We start from the raw sequence: 13119 nt of genomic DNA on the forward strand, positions 1-13119 counted from the left end.
GGAAAATCGACATGTGGCTGAGATTAAGTGATATCATGTATCATACATGATGACTTTAGCAGGTCTGCCATTAGAGAGAGAGCATTACCCAGGAGATAACATCTGAACCAGGCCAGAACACTGCTGTTTTAGCCAATTGAAAAAGGAAGCATTCATTCATCTGAATATGAGTGTATCTGAATACATGGTGACCGTCTCTTATTTGAACATGAATTATGCGACTCTCCTGAATCTTGGATGACTGAATGTGAGTGTGTTTGACTTCTTTACGGTTGGAACGTCAGGGACCCAGCACCCTGCAGCCATGAACACTTACTTCTAACATGCTTTCACATGGATATACAGTACAGGATCCAGGTGAAGGGCTATTTACATGCAGTAAGCATAGACCTACAAGTTAAAACGACACAGCTGCATGAAATCAGGACCCTCCCTACGTGTCTCTATTACTTGAAAGATTCAGTAATCACAATTAAGCTTCTGTAACTTCCCCTGTCCTGCAGGCAGGGCATGGTCATAACTGTATAGTCTGTCTGGAATAGGCCGGATGCAAGTTAAGTCTGCCAAGTCTCCAAGAGATCTGGTGAATCAGTAAAATATGCATCCTGATTATACGTGAGTGTCGAAGGTTGAGTCAGCAATCAGAAAGAAAGAAAAAAGCCAAAAATGTCTTTGGTGGTGCAAATAAACGAACCATGACCATGGCGACCAGCTGTGAGGAGAGGTGAGTTGTAGCGGCTAAGACAGGCGTAAACAGGCGTACAGAGACATCTTCACGAGGGAGGCTCAAGGAGCCGGGAGATAAACCCTGAGTAGGCACGGAGAGACGGTGACTTAGCGCTGCTGTGCGTCCACAGGACACATGGAAGCAATCAGAGGCACGGCGAGCGATGAGACCGCTGGATGAGCACGTATGGCGGAGGAAGCGTGGGTTTTACGCAAGGAAGCGAACGATCAGGGCAGCGCGCGCTACGCGCAGTTTTAAACTCTGCCCACTCGCATGCATGTGACACAAACGACTATTCCACATGTGGGCTCTTCAAACTGTGGAGGGACTGCATTCTTTCCTAGACCTGCTCAGAGATAAAACAGAACACGTGCATTAATAACATTCCCCGATGTGCTGACCTCAAGGTCTTTTAGTCAGCTTCCTTCCTGGCTTTTCGTTTGTAGGTACGGAAAGGTCTAGATGGCGAGCATCCTATTTATTCATTTTTTAAACGGTCATGCTCTCCAGCAACCTCATGCATTTGCAATAGGGATATAATCTGTGAGTGTGACCGTAAAGCCTTATGGATCACGCCACAAGATTCCTCCAGGAACCTTGAGAAGCTTGACGCTAGTTGTTCTTCTTCACGCCTTGGGGATCACCTCCATCTTAACTCCAAGGGGATGGGAAAAAACAATAAGCGACTGTTGACCTTTTTTATGATATTTTGAGTGTATTACCCAGTGTACAGCACACCTCAAGGGATATGCAGTGTTCTCTGAATTGCTCTCTGAGGATAAACAAATAATAATTTATTTAGTTTACCTTGGAAATGCACTGTTGTTTGCACTGCTTTCATCCAGTTGGAGACCGATGAGGAACATGGACCTATTTCACTACAGAGGAAATCCTTTTACCTTCCTCTCTTTGTAGGAAGAACCTGGAGGAGCTTGACAGGATTGTCTTGTTGGAACTGAGACATTGCCTGTCAAACAGCAGCCCAGTGATAAGAATCAATTTAATAAAAGTATGTCAGTTTTATTGGTTTACAGTTTGTTATACTGTAGCAATCCCATGACAGATCCATGCTGCAGGCTGTTCTCACTATCTGACATCTCTGTGATATTGGGTTAGAACCAAAGTCTAATCAAAAGATACAATTTTTTGTATAAAAATAAAAACTCAAATTTCCCAGATTCTTTTTGTATTGACTCAACAGCATTAACAGTTTAATCGAATTCCCAAAATGGTTGGTCAATTTTCTTTTGGGTATAGACTATTTAACTGTTTTAAATCACTGCCACTACTGTTGTGAAATATCTAAAAACAATCTGTCAGTTACTGTTCCCTGATCAGGCTATTGTCAGCTAATTGTGTTCTAGTTCAGCTCCAGGTTGTTTGGCACGTTTGTTCTTCTCCGTTATAGAGCATCTGCTGGGTTCACATGAGCCAGGTTTTGTCCATGCTGTTCTGTTTCTCTGAGAGAGCCAGGTAGATCAAGAAAGCTGCTTTATGGGAACATTCATTTTGAATCTCTGATGGCTCGGTGGCAGCTCTCCTAATCTAGGCCGCCTCACAAAGCCGCTTATGTGTGTTGGTGGACCAATGTAGCATCCAGAGATTAAAATGCTACAGTAGTTCTATCAAATGTATTTTAAACAACACATCTTGAGAGCTATATTGCACATTAGTGTTTGTTTGTGTGTGTGTGTGTGTGTGTGTGTGGGGGGGGTGGTAGCATTTTTACAAATATCTTTGGCATGCTGGGAAGAAAACAAAGATTCATTGCAAAGTTGATCGGCTCAAAAAATGCAATATGCTCTGTGTAGAAGCAGTGAATATTTTGGTGTTTAATAACACAACATTACAAAGCACTCTAAATCTCTCCATGTGGAGAAAGCATGCTTTTATGGGTGGCATTTCTGTAGATAAAAAGCCTACAGTCACAGAAGCCACACTGTGCAATGTCATCATTAGCACAAATCCACACACACAAAATCTGTCTTCAGGCAAAAAGCAATGCAACAATAAGCAATAATATGACTCTGTGGCTGCAAATATAAATTCAGAGGGGCCCTACAGCAGCCTATGCACGGTAAATATCACTCTTTAAAGGGAGGTTTTGCATTTCAAATTTCAAGGAAAAGTAAATGTTGTAAAAAGTGAATGGGAAGGTGGAAGGTTATGGTGTAGTGATAACATGCACTGGTCTTCAGTGGTATGTACAGGGTACCTACAGCACGACACCCAGGGATGGGGTTATGGTGTAGTGATAACATGCACTAGTCTTCAGTGGTATGTACAGGGTACCTACAGCATGACAGCAGGTGGGTCGTAGGAAAACAGTAACATGTAAGAAACAACATCAAACATGAATGTGACCGCTTGCCTCCTACTAAAAGTTGTTGTATTTGTATAATATTGACATAAATAAACTTCTCAAATGCATTTTGACTGAAAACTGAGGTAAATTGCTACCAATATAACCATATGATTATAGTGATCACTGTAAATTATGTTCGAAGAAATGTTAATCATATTCAGATAGTTACATCTGATTAGGTGTAATCAGAAATTATACTATGTAGGTAATTTTCAACAATCCTAATGAAAATAAATAACATGTTGACAGATGTCACTGCTCAGCATGATTCGTGTTTCTCTTCAGAAATGTCAGCACCCTGCTGCATCCAGTCAGTTGTTAAATGTTTGCTTGTCAAGGTCACCATTTACACCCAAATCAACATCTTCTGTAGCTTTCAGATTTCACAATATGAATCATTTCCCATGGAAAAGCTGCATGCAAGGCTGCATGATCTAAAACTGGGACGGGCCATTTTCTCCACAACCTTGGTCACCAGTGCTGCTAGTTCTGTTCTGGTCAGCACATTTGTGGTTAAAGGCATTACTAATGTGTTTGCTTTGACACAGACAGACTGTACACAGCCCAGCCAGTGACCTGCTCACATCTGCTTTCCTTTATGGAGATGAGGAACGTTCTCTTTTACGGTGTAATGTGAAGGAAAAAAAAAACTCTCAAACTCACATCAGTCTCAAAGACAGTTTCCCGTCTCTGCACACATCATTTCATTTTATTTACATACTAATATGCGGAGCAAGGAGAGCGGAGATTTTAAATGCTTGAAGTTCTGCTAGACTGCAGCAGAGGCATATCACTGACACAGATCAAGAGTTTAGATCCATAAAAGCGAGAGATCAAAAGTGAATGAGGCCCCAGATCTCGACTGAGGCTTTGCATACATGCTATCCTCTTTATGTGCCTTCGCCTTGGAGCAAGCGCAGTAAAATTGACAATTAAATTGACTTAAGCATTTATGAGACTAAAAATAAAGAGCAGCAGGGGTTGTGCGGCCGGCAGCTTGGCCCGTACACTGCTCTGGGTCCGCCCTATAAATCTGAGGCTTTGTGAAAATATGTAGGTGGCCCCAGTGATGTTTATTGAAGCATCTGTTCTGAATGGAGAGAGGAGACACAGGGACACAGCACGATGACTTTGCCAGCTGTCAGCTAAAAGACCGTGGAGAATACTTGACTAGATATCACACTTCGTTATAGTTACATCACTAATCTAAGGTGAAAGCATGCCATCCTAACTATGGCTTTTGAATGTAAGACGGTAAGATAATTTGTGTACATTCACCAGCATTTGGTACAGTGCAGTGGTGATTGCATCGTGATGCCTGTTTAGGTGCCCTTAAACAAAGGGAAATCTTTGAAAAACCTAAACACATTCAAGTTCAGTTTCCATTTTAAACCCTACACCAAAAAGAAACAGAAGGTTTGAACATATGTCAGCTTTTTAAAACTGGCCCTTTGCTTCAAAAGTCCCGTCAACTGTAGATGGACTCTATGTTACTCTGGATTCACTGTCAAAGCCGACAAAAAAGATCTGAAGTGTTTCGTGACATGCCCTGGCAAACAGCTGGACCGCTTAATTAGAGCCATGAGCAAATGATTTGATGCTTAACAGTGATGTCTATCCAGTAAGAGAAGAGAAGGGAAGTCATTAGTTAACTTCAGACGAGAGGGAAGAAAGGATACAGACCTCCTCCCTTCATCTGAAAGAGGACAGATCTGCAGAGGTCATGTTGGCCGAAAGCTAATCTTTCATCTGAGATAAAAACAGACCCTGACCAGCTCTTACCTGGATGACACGTCATGACTGAATGACAATGCTAGTTTCTTTGCTAGGATGAAACATCTCTTTTCCAATAAGGGTCCTGACATACAACACAAACAAGAATTCAGAATAATGCTTATCAATGATGTCCTTCAGTATCAGGTAACTGCATTAGGCCTGGTCGCATAGTATGTTTGTCATAAACACACACACACACCAGACACACACACATTCACACAAAAGACACCGAAACTCAAGTTAGTAACAGTATGTGATCCATTATGCATAAATTATTCAAAGCAACAACCACTGATGGAAAAATACGAAACAACGTTGAACCTCATGTCACATCTCTCCCCTAAGACTGAAAACATTTTGCCGGTGACGGGCAATTAATGTTTTTTCCTGCTTCGTTGTTGAATTTTAAAACATCAGGTTGAGATCACAGCTGAGAAACTGTGTGGCTAAAGAATTCCCATCTTAACACTGTGATTTCCCTCCAGGATTTACAAATCAATTCACATCTCTTAACAAACCAATGCAGGGCTCTTGAAAAAGATGAGAACCGATCATATGTCCAACAGACAATACCATTCAGTATTTCGCATTTTGTGAGTAAAATCTAATTGTTTTGTAATAAACAGCTTGTTAACTGACACAATAATAAGGGTGTTCTTAACTGGTTAAATTCTAATGTTCTTTCCTATAGATTCATTCTTGATTAGAAGTGCGTTTCCGCCAAGCCTCAGTAGAGAAAGGCCATAACAGAAATAGTCCATTATAGAAACGTTTTCGGGATGAAGCCCTGTGGTTACCGTGTCATGGGAATCATGGGTTTTCAAATCCACAATGCTGTAAAAATGTATCGAACCAGTGCACTTCAGTGCTGGCAAGAAAATTCCATGTAATTACAAAACCCAGGCAAGAAGCCTGTGTTGTGGTGAGGCTTAACAGCTCTGGAGGCAGGAGAAGGAGGGCTGGGACAGTGAAACTGCTAGCCTCAGAGAGAGAGAGCAGGGGAGGAACATGCAGCCCTCGGCCCTGCAAACAACTCACTATGAACACAGAGCATCTGTATTCAGAGAACCAGGAGTGAAAAGGACTGCTGAAATTGAAGGGCACGGACTCTCATCTCGTCCATCACTCGACAGTTGCAGCAGCTGTTGAGCACTGTATGTGAAGGAGGGAGTGTGGTCAGATCATCAGGAGAGAGAGAGCTGTTGTGTCTTTCCTCCCGTGTGTTTTCGTGTATGTACTCTCAGGTGCCAGTCCCTGAACCAGCCCAACAGAGGGGGGTGTCGCCAACCGTGTCATTTCCTGTTTACTTGCATTCCAATCAAAAAGGCTTCCCTTTCGCTATTTTAGGTGAGTGCGTTTCTGATTCATTATTAACGACTTCTAGCATGCTTCAATAGATTTCAAGATGCAGTGCCTTGTTAAAGATTTGATTTACCTCAGAACATATTCATGAGTAATCCATTTGAGGATAAGTAGTCACACATTCACTAACTTCAACCAACAAATACAGATTTTCCAATAAAACAAAAAGAAGGAAGTATATCTGTTACACAGAACTGTACAAACAAGATCTGTATTTAACTAGCTTATTACCTACACAGGTGACTACACAGCACATCCAGTTCGATATCAAAGAAAATTCATCTAGAGGCCCGGGTTTGAATCCAGCCTTGGTCTTTTGCTGCATGTCTTCCCCCCCCCCCCCCCTCTCTCTCTCTCTCTCTCTCTCTCTCTCTCTCTCTCTCTGCTTTTCATGTCACACTTCACTTTAAATAAAAAGCTATGAAGAATACCCCAATATTTAAATATAAAAAAACTTCACTTGACTCTGGCGTTTCATACGGTGTGGTGAGCCTGGTTGTCCACCGGGGGTGCTGTGTCAGAGAGGCCTGACAGCACTGCTGGTGTGCTTGGGTGAATCGATCCTTTCAGGCCTCATTCCTGGGTACATTAGGCTGGAGGGGATGGAGAGCTGTTGTTACTCGATGCCCCAGCCCTCCCTGAGGCGGCGCCAGTCCTCTCGCTTGGCTCTGCTCTGTCAGCAGTCCTGCCAGACCGTGAACAGCGACGGGGAGAGCACAAGAATGCCGTCCCTGGCCAACCTCCCTTTCTCCCTTTCTCATTTTCTCCCTTTCTCCCTCTCTCCCTCCCTCCCTCCATCCCCCCTCCCTCTCTCCACCCTCCCCCCCTCCCTCCCTCCCCCCCTCCCTCCCATCCCTCTCTCCTCCATTCCTCTCACTTTTCTCCCTCCCTCTTCACTCACAATGGAAACCCAATACAATGACATAAGCAGATTTTCAGGGTTTGCCCCTAGCTGTCTAAACTGCCCCTTTCAACCAGCATTCTTTCACATGTTGAGGTCTCTCTCCACGTCTGTTGCGTTCACACAAAGACTGGCCTACAATGCTCTAAACATGTTCTCTTTCTGCAAGTGCATGCATGTGCACTGGTTCACTTACTGCTTACATGTAACGGGGGGCTTTCATTGTGTCACTATAGTCAATATTGAAAAGTATCAAATCAAAACATCATGATCATATTACTATATTATTCTATTTTACTGTCATATCCATGCATACTTTATTCATAAATATGGGCAATAAAATGAATGATGAAATCTAACCATCACAGTCTGAAATGTTGAATCCAGAGATGCCTCAGAGCTTGATGACTTCAAAGGTCTGCTTGATTTCAAATGCACACTAAGTGTGTGCAGACTGGAGTCTAGCACAGCCACGGTCAGCTCCAGCGCAGCAGGAAGTCACGTGATGTCAAGCACCAGCGCAGCAGCAAGTCACGTGATGTCAAGTTAGGGTACGGTGATGTGTCCCGGTACATCAGTGTGGTCAGAGTGCGTACCAGTCAGGCTGATACCCAACACAGGGGCTTGGGTTCTGATACAACTGAGGCCTTTTCCTGCATGTCTCTCGCCCCCCCCCTCTCTCTCTGCTTTCCTGTCTCTCTGTCCTATCAGTAATAAAAACTGACAGAAGCCCCCCAAAAAGAGATGGCGTTAAGTTAATTAGCTGTGACAAAGAGACAGGAGCTAAACAGTAATGGCTTCGGTCAGACTGACTCAGGGGCGAAGGTGTGGAGGTATCGCTGCTAGCAGAATCCTGGGAGACAATGAGCGGTCAGAGGATTCCTCAGCGGGGTTTCTCAGGATACTCAGGTTCATCACCTTCCCTGCTCCGGAACAGCTACCTCTCGGTGGATTCATTCACACAGGTTAAAAGCTTCTGATGGTATTACTCCTGTCTCTGGTGCTCTGTCTCTCTCTCTCTCTCCCCCTCTCTCTCTCTCTCTCTCTCTCTCTCTCTCTCTCTCTCTCTCTCTCTCTCTCTCTCCTGCACTGACTCTTCTGTGGAATAAATAGATGTATAACAGCACACAGGACAGGCCAGACTCGGTGAAATGTCAAATAATTGGCTCTGGGCAGAGTAAAAAAAAGAAGACCTTTCCCCAGTTCTGTTTTTCTTATTTTTTCTTCCTTTTTTTCACCAAACGACTATTTAGAGCAAGTCAGAGATCATGCTCTAGTCAGAGTTTGACCTTTTTTCCGGCTCTGGTGTTCCGCTGTGTTCAACAGTGATTTTAACTAAACATGTCGTAATTGTCTAATCGTTACTGGTGGGTTTGCACAGCACTTAATTATTAAAATATAGTAAAGTTCAAGTTATATAAGTATATAGTTTTTACTAAATAAAAATGTCTAAACTTTCCTCACGTCTTCCTTTTTTCTCCTTCAGATCATCAGGAGACAGTTGCTATCTAAAACAGCCCAGCAGGCAAAGTCATTATCACAGTCTATTCTGGTAACAAATTGCACCTTAAACAGTGCTAATTGCCCATGTGTTGACTGAGTGGAAGGGTCCTTGTTATCATTAGGTAGACGTACTGCAGTGCTCAGTTTAAATTGTTACCTCAAGACTGGGGTGCCGACATCTGAACTGCAATGACAGTGCTGCAGAATATCACAGCTCTGGTGCTCAATTAGCACACAGCTTAAATCATTTATCTCCCTCTCTCAAAGTCTTGACAGACTCCCCTCTGATGACACACGTATATATAAATAAATACAGTCATTATACTCGGTCAGACGTCTCGAATAGAAAGATTTTAAAACAACAATTGGTGGCATTGTATCATGCACATATTTCCAGACAGTGGCAGATACTACACCAAGGACAAATACTCAGTAACAGATGACACCACGGATGGCTTGAAATAGCAGGGTTTCCTGTCGTATCATATTCACATGGACACCATGGAGTCAACACCTTCCTGTATGAGACAGTGGCTTGGTGAGTCACTTAATCTCAACCTCTAGTGTCTCTGAACAAGCGAATCCTGCTGCTTTAAGTAGCAGGCATCCACCTTCTGCAATCGGAACTAAGGCCATTGAGTACCAACCCAGGCAGGGTCAGTGAGGTGTGACCGGTAACATAAAGCAACAAAATTGCACCACTTACTGCACACATCCCACGGGATGTTTGCTGCAACAATGCCTTACCTGCACGCTAACATTCCTCATTGAAGAGATAAAGCTGGACCTGTGGCAGCTGTTGTTATGAGCCTCCTTTATAGTGGAGAGATACAACACTGTACATTCACTGTTCAGGGTCACGCTTAGGCCTTGCATTCCCCTCCAATTTATCAAATAGATTATGGTTTCAGATAAGATGCTATAAACATAAAATCAGATATTCGTTACCAAAGCTGAGATAAAGTACTTTGTCAAGCAGATGTAGTCAGAAAACTAATATTTGTATGAAATGTACAGTATGTTCTTAGTACTTAAACTCCCTGTGGTCATAGTGATGATGAACGTGAGAATAATGGCGGAACATGTGCTTATTACCCACAAGATAAAAGCCATGCGCTGGTCGAGTGTTTGCGATATTGAGAGTTTAAGATGCATCTGGTTACACTTATGCTAAATTTCGGTTAAATTGGTTTTGCTGGACCTGTTGCGTAAACACTGTGTCATTGTGCAAGTCACAACCCAAGGCCTCATTACTATTAGGGTTGAAGAAAGATTATTGGGCCAAATCTGAAAGCAATTACAGGGCACACCTAATTTCTATGTTATTGTTCCTCTGGCTAATTAGAGGAATTGACAGAGTAAAGCGCGTGGGTTGGGCATTCCTGACTGTGGACTGGACTGCTTTACCACGTTTTCTCTCACTATTACCATTCGTGCTGTCAGAGCAATGGTTCTGATTATCACTGCTTGGTGACTCAAGGAACAATGCAAAAATTCATCATTCAGCATGTCACAAACCTTGAGTATTTGACATCTACAAGATCATGTGTTATTTATGAACGTGTGGTGTGTGATTATAATGACATGTCCCCTACACAGTGTGTTAAGTATTGTAATATACACCACAGTTTAGGATGACATCTGTTAGACAGGTAAACTGTTCATACAAGTGCTCTGTCTTTGTATATGCTCGGTTGGATTTAAGTTGAGTAATGTTATGCTATTTTAGCACGCTACAATAGAGAAAACAATATTGTGAGGATACTGTTTTCACCAACAGTCTCATTCTCCCAGGAGCATGAATGTTTCACACAAGCAGGGGAAGAAAAACTGAGATATTGATTTATGCCCATCAACAGCCCTCAGACGTATGGTCTTACAGTCTGGTCTGCGAGGGGAAAATGAGATCCGGTAATGGCTTCGGTGATTGATGAATGTGAAAACGCAGCAATCAACACTCATCCCCAACTTGTAACTTTAAGCTATTTTGTACTTACACAGCTCCAGTTAGATTATTATTTCAGGAAATATTTTGCTAATCAGGCCTTCTGAACCACCCACAATTTCACATCGGTGTTGCAGTTAGTGAAACGGAACTGAACACAGATCTAATGACAGCCACGGTTTTGGAATTGAGCAACGTGTTTCATATGAACTATGAATCAAAGTAAAAAGGAAAACATTGTGTTAGAACATATTACAACACAGTAAATGAAAAGAAATAGGATACGTGATGATGAATGCCAAATCTCCTGCTCTACCTGGGTAGTCTGGAGTCTGTTCCAGAAACGTCTGACTGAGCTAGTTGAGAGATTCACTGCAGCTTTAATTAAGATTAACGAGCTCAAGCAGACTTCCCTCACGATCCGTCATCTGGAGCAGGAACAATGAGGAGGCTTGGAGCCCTAGAGACCAAAATATCACAGCACTAAATGCACACTGGGAAATGAAAATTTCATGCATAGGTCAGTTATTGCAAAAATCATCCTTCAAACTCATTTTTAAATGCTTTAGAACTCTGTCATTTTTTCGTCCTATTTTTAACACCTGTTGTAATGTTCTCTGACAGAATCCGTCCCACTTCATAGATGTTATATGCTGACAATCCACTTATGAGTTTTTCATTATCTCTCTCAAGCCAGCCAAACAGATGGATCCGCCATCAATGATAAGTGATAAATGTATCAGTGATGCAAATCATTGGTTTAAACCAAACACTGTTATGTAATCTCTCCATTTTCTCATAGTTACACTGAAGACAATAAATACATTATAGTTACTTCATTAACAGAACAGCGAGGGTATTCTTTCACTGAAATTGTTCATGAATCCATGACGAACAAGATACAATAATCAATGCAAATCATCAATGATCTACAACAAAGCATATAAGCTGCTCCTCTGAAACACCTTGACAGAGGGATGTGACCCAGTTTTCAAAAATATTTCACAGAATGAAAGCAAAAAATCTGTGACTCACTCAATAACTTCACATCTCAGAAATGCTAAATAAGTTCAATGATTTAACTAACAGAGAGTTTTGGGTTTGCTTGCGGTTTGTTTTTCGCAATTGAAGCTTGTTGCAGTGACCCATGTCTGCTGGCAACGAGGGCCAAGAGCTCTCGTCCACCTCACTGCACCCACGAGTGACGACTGGATGTTCTAGTGGATCTGATGGAAGGGAATTAAATTGTCATTGCAAACAGCTCTCATCTGGGCCTTTGCCTCTGCCTGACAGACGATTACAGCTCGCCTGTCTGATTACACACACAACCAGAGGTTGAAAGTGGATTTATGTTTTTTCTTGCCTTTTTCCCTTCTCAGGAACGCGTCTTAAACAGAGTCCAGGAAATCACATGACAGAACGAGGTTATGGTTTCTGAGTCAGCTTGGCCATGATGAGCCACTGCCTCTACTGTGTTGGTGCAACCTAAATGTTTTTCATTTGAACAAAAAAACGCATGATAATTGCTCCAGTTCTGCCTTTGTTGTTGGGCAAAGACGTAATGCTTCAGTTTCAAACCACAAAAGACGGCAAACAAAAAAACAACACAAAAGCTGAAGAGAAATAATTGCTCTCTTGTTTTGCAAGGGAACCCAAATCTCCAGCTCCATAGGTGAGGGTTTGGTGTGACCAGACAGGCTTCCAACCCCACCATCCTGTAGCTCATTCTGGCTGCTGTAATAGCCTTCTACAGTGACGTGACTAGTGTCTACAAACAGCAACATCCTCTGCCTTCAGAGAGAGCTCAGTGAGATTGCTTTCCACCACTCAGTCTCTCTGTTTATATAAACACAGGAACACTGTTCACTTCTTTTACAAACACAGCACTCACTACAATATTGTCTGTGTTAGAAAAATGAATCAGGGCAATGAATCAGGGCAACGTGTTGAACAATATTTTAGATGTTAAAGAAGTTCAGTTGAGGAAATGCACAGTAAAATAGTGATGACAAAAGACATTTAAAAAAAACTGCAAGGGCTGCATGCTCTATCAGACTTGATTCCATTACCGTATTTATCGCTTACAAAATTACAACTTTTATAACCTGCAAGATACTGCTGCTGGGAGGAGAGTGTGCTGAGGTGTGAAATTAATGCTTAGTGTTGAATGATTGGAAATATATTGAGAAACAACATTTTGCCCCTGAGATTGCAAAATAATGTCTGTTGATGACAAGGGTAAGGCTACAGTGCTTCTCTAGCATGCATATCATCTTCACTGTAGAAAGCTACAGATGCCAAAGCATTCAAACTTCTGTACGTTCAATCAGGATTTAAATGTTCAAGGATTTTAAACATTCTAAACAATCCCTGTTTTGGGGGTGTCTCTTTACCCATACCTCTTTATCGTTTTAAAGTTTTTGGGGAACATTTCAGAATAGTGTTAAAGGTATTAACTAGGATATTTTAGTATGTTCCTATAGTAGGTCACATGGGATTTTTGAAAGTCTTTCCCAAAACGTATTGAAGCGTTTATAAAG

This window comes from Hypomesus transpacificus, chromosome 5 (assembly GCF_021917145.1).
Source record: "Hypomesus transpacificus isolate Combined female chromosome 5, fHypTra1, whole genome shotgun sequence".
Classification (NCBI taxonomy): domain Eukaryota; kingdom Metazoa; phylum Chordata; class Actinopteri; order Osmeriformes; family Osmeridae; genus Hypomesus; species Hypomesus transpacificus.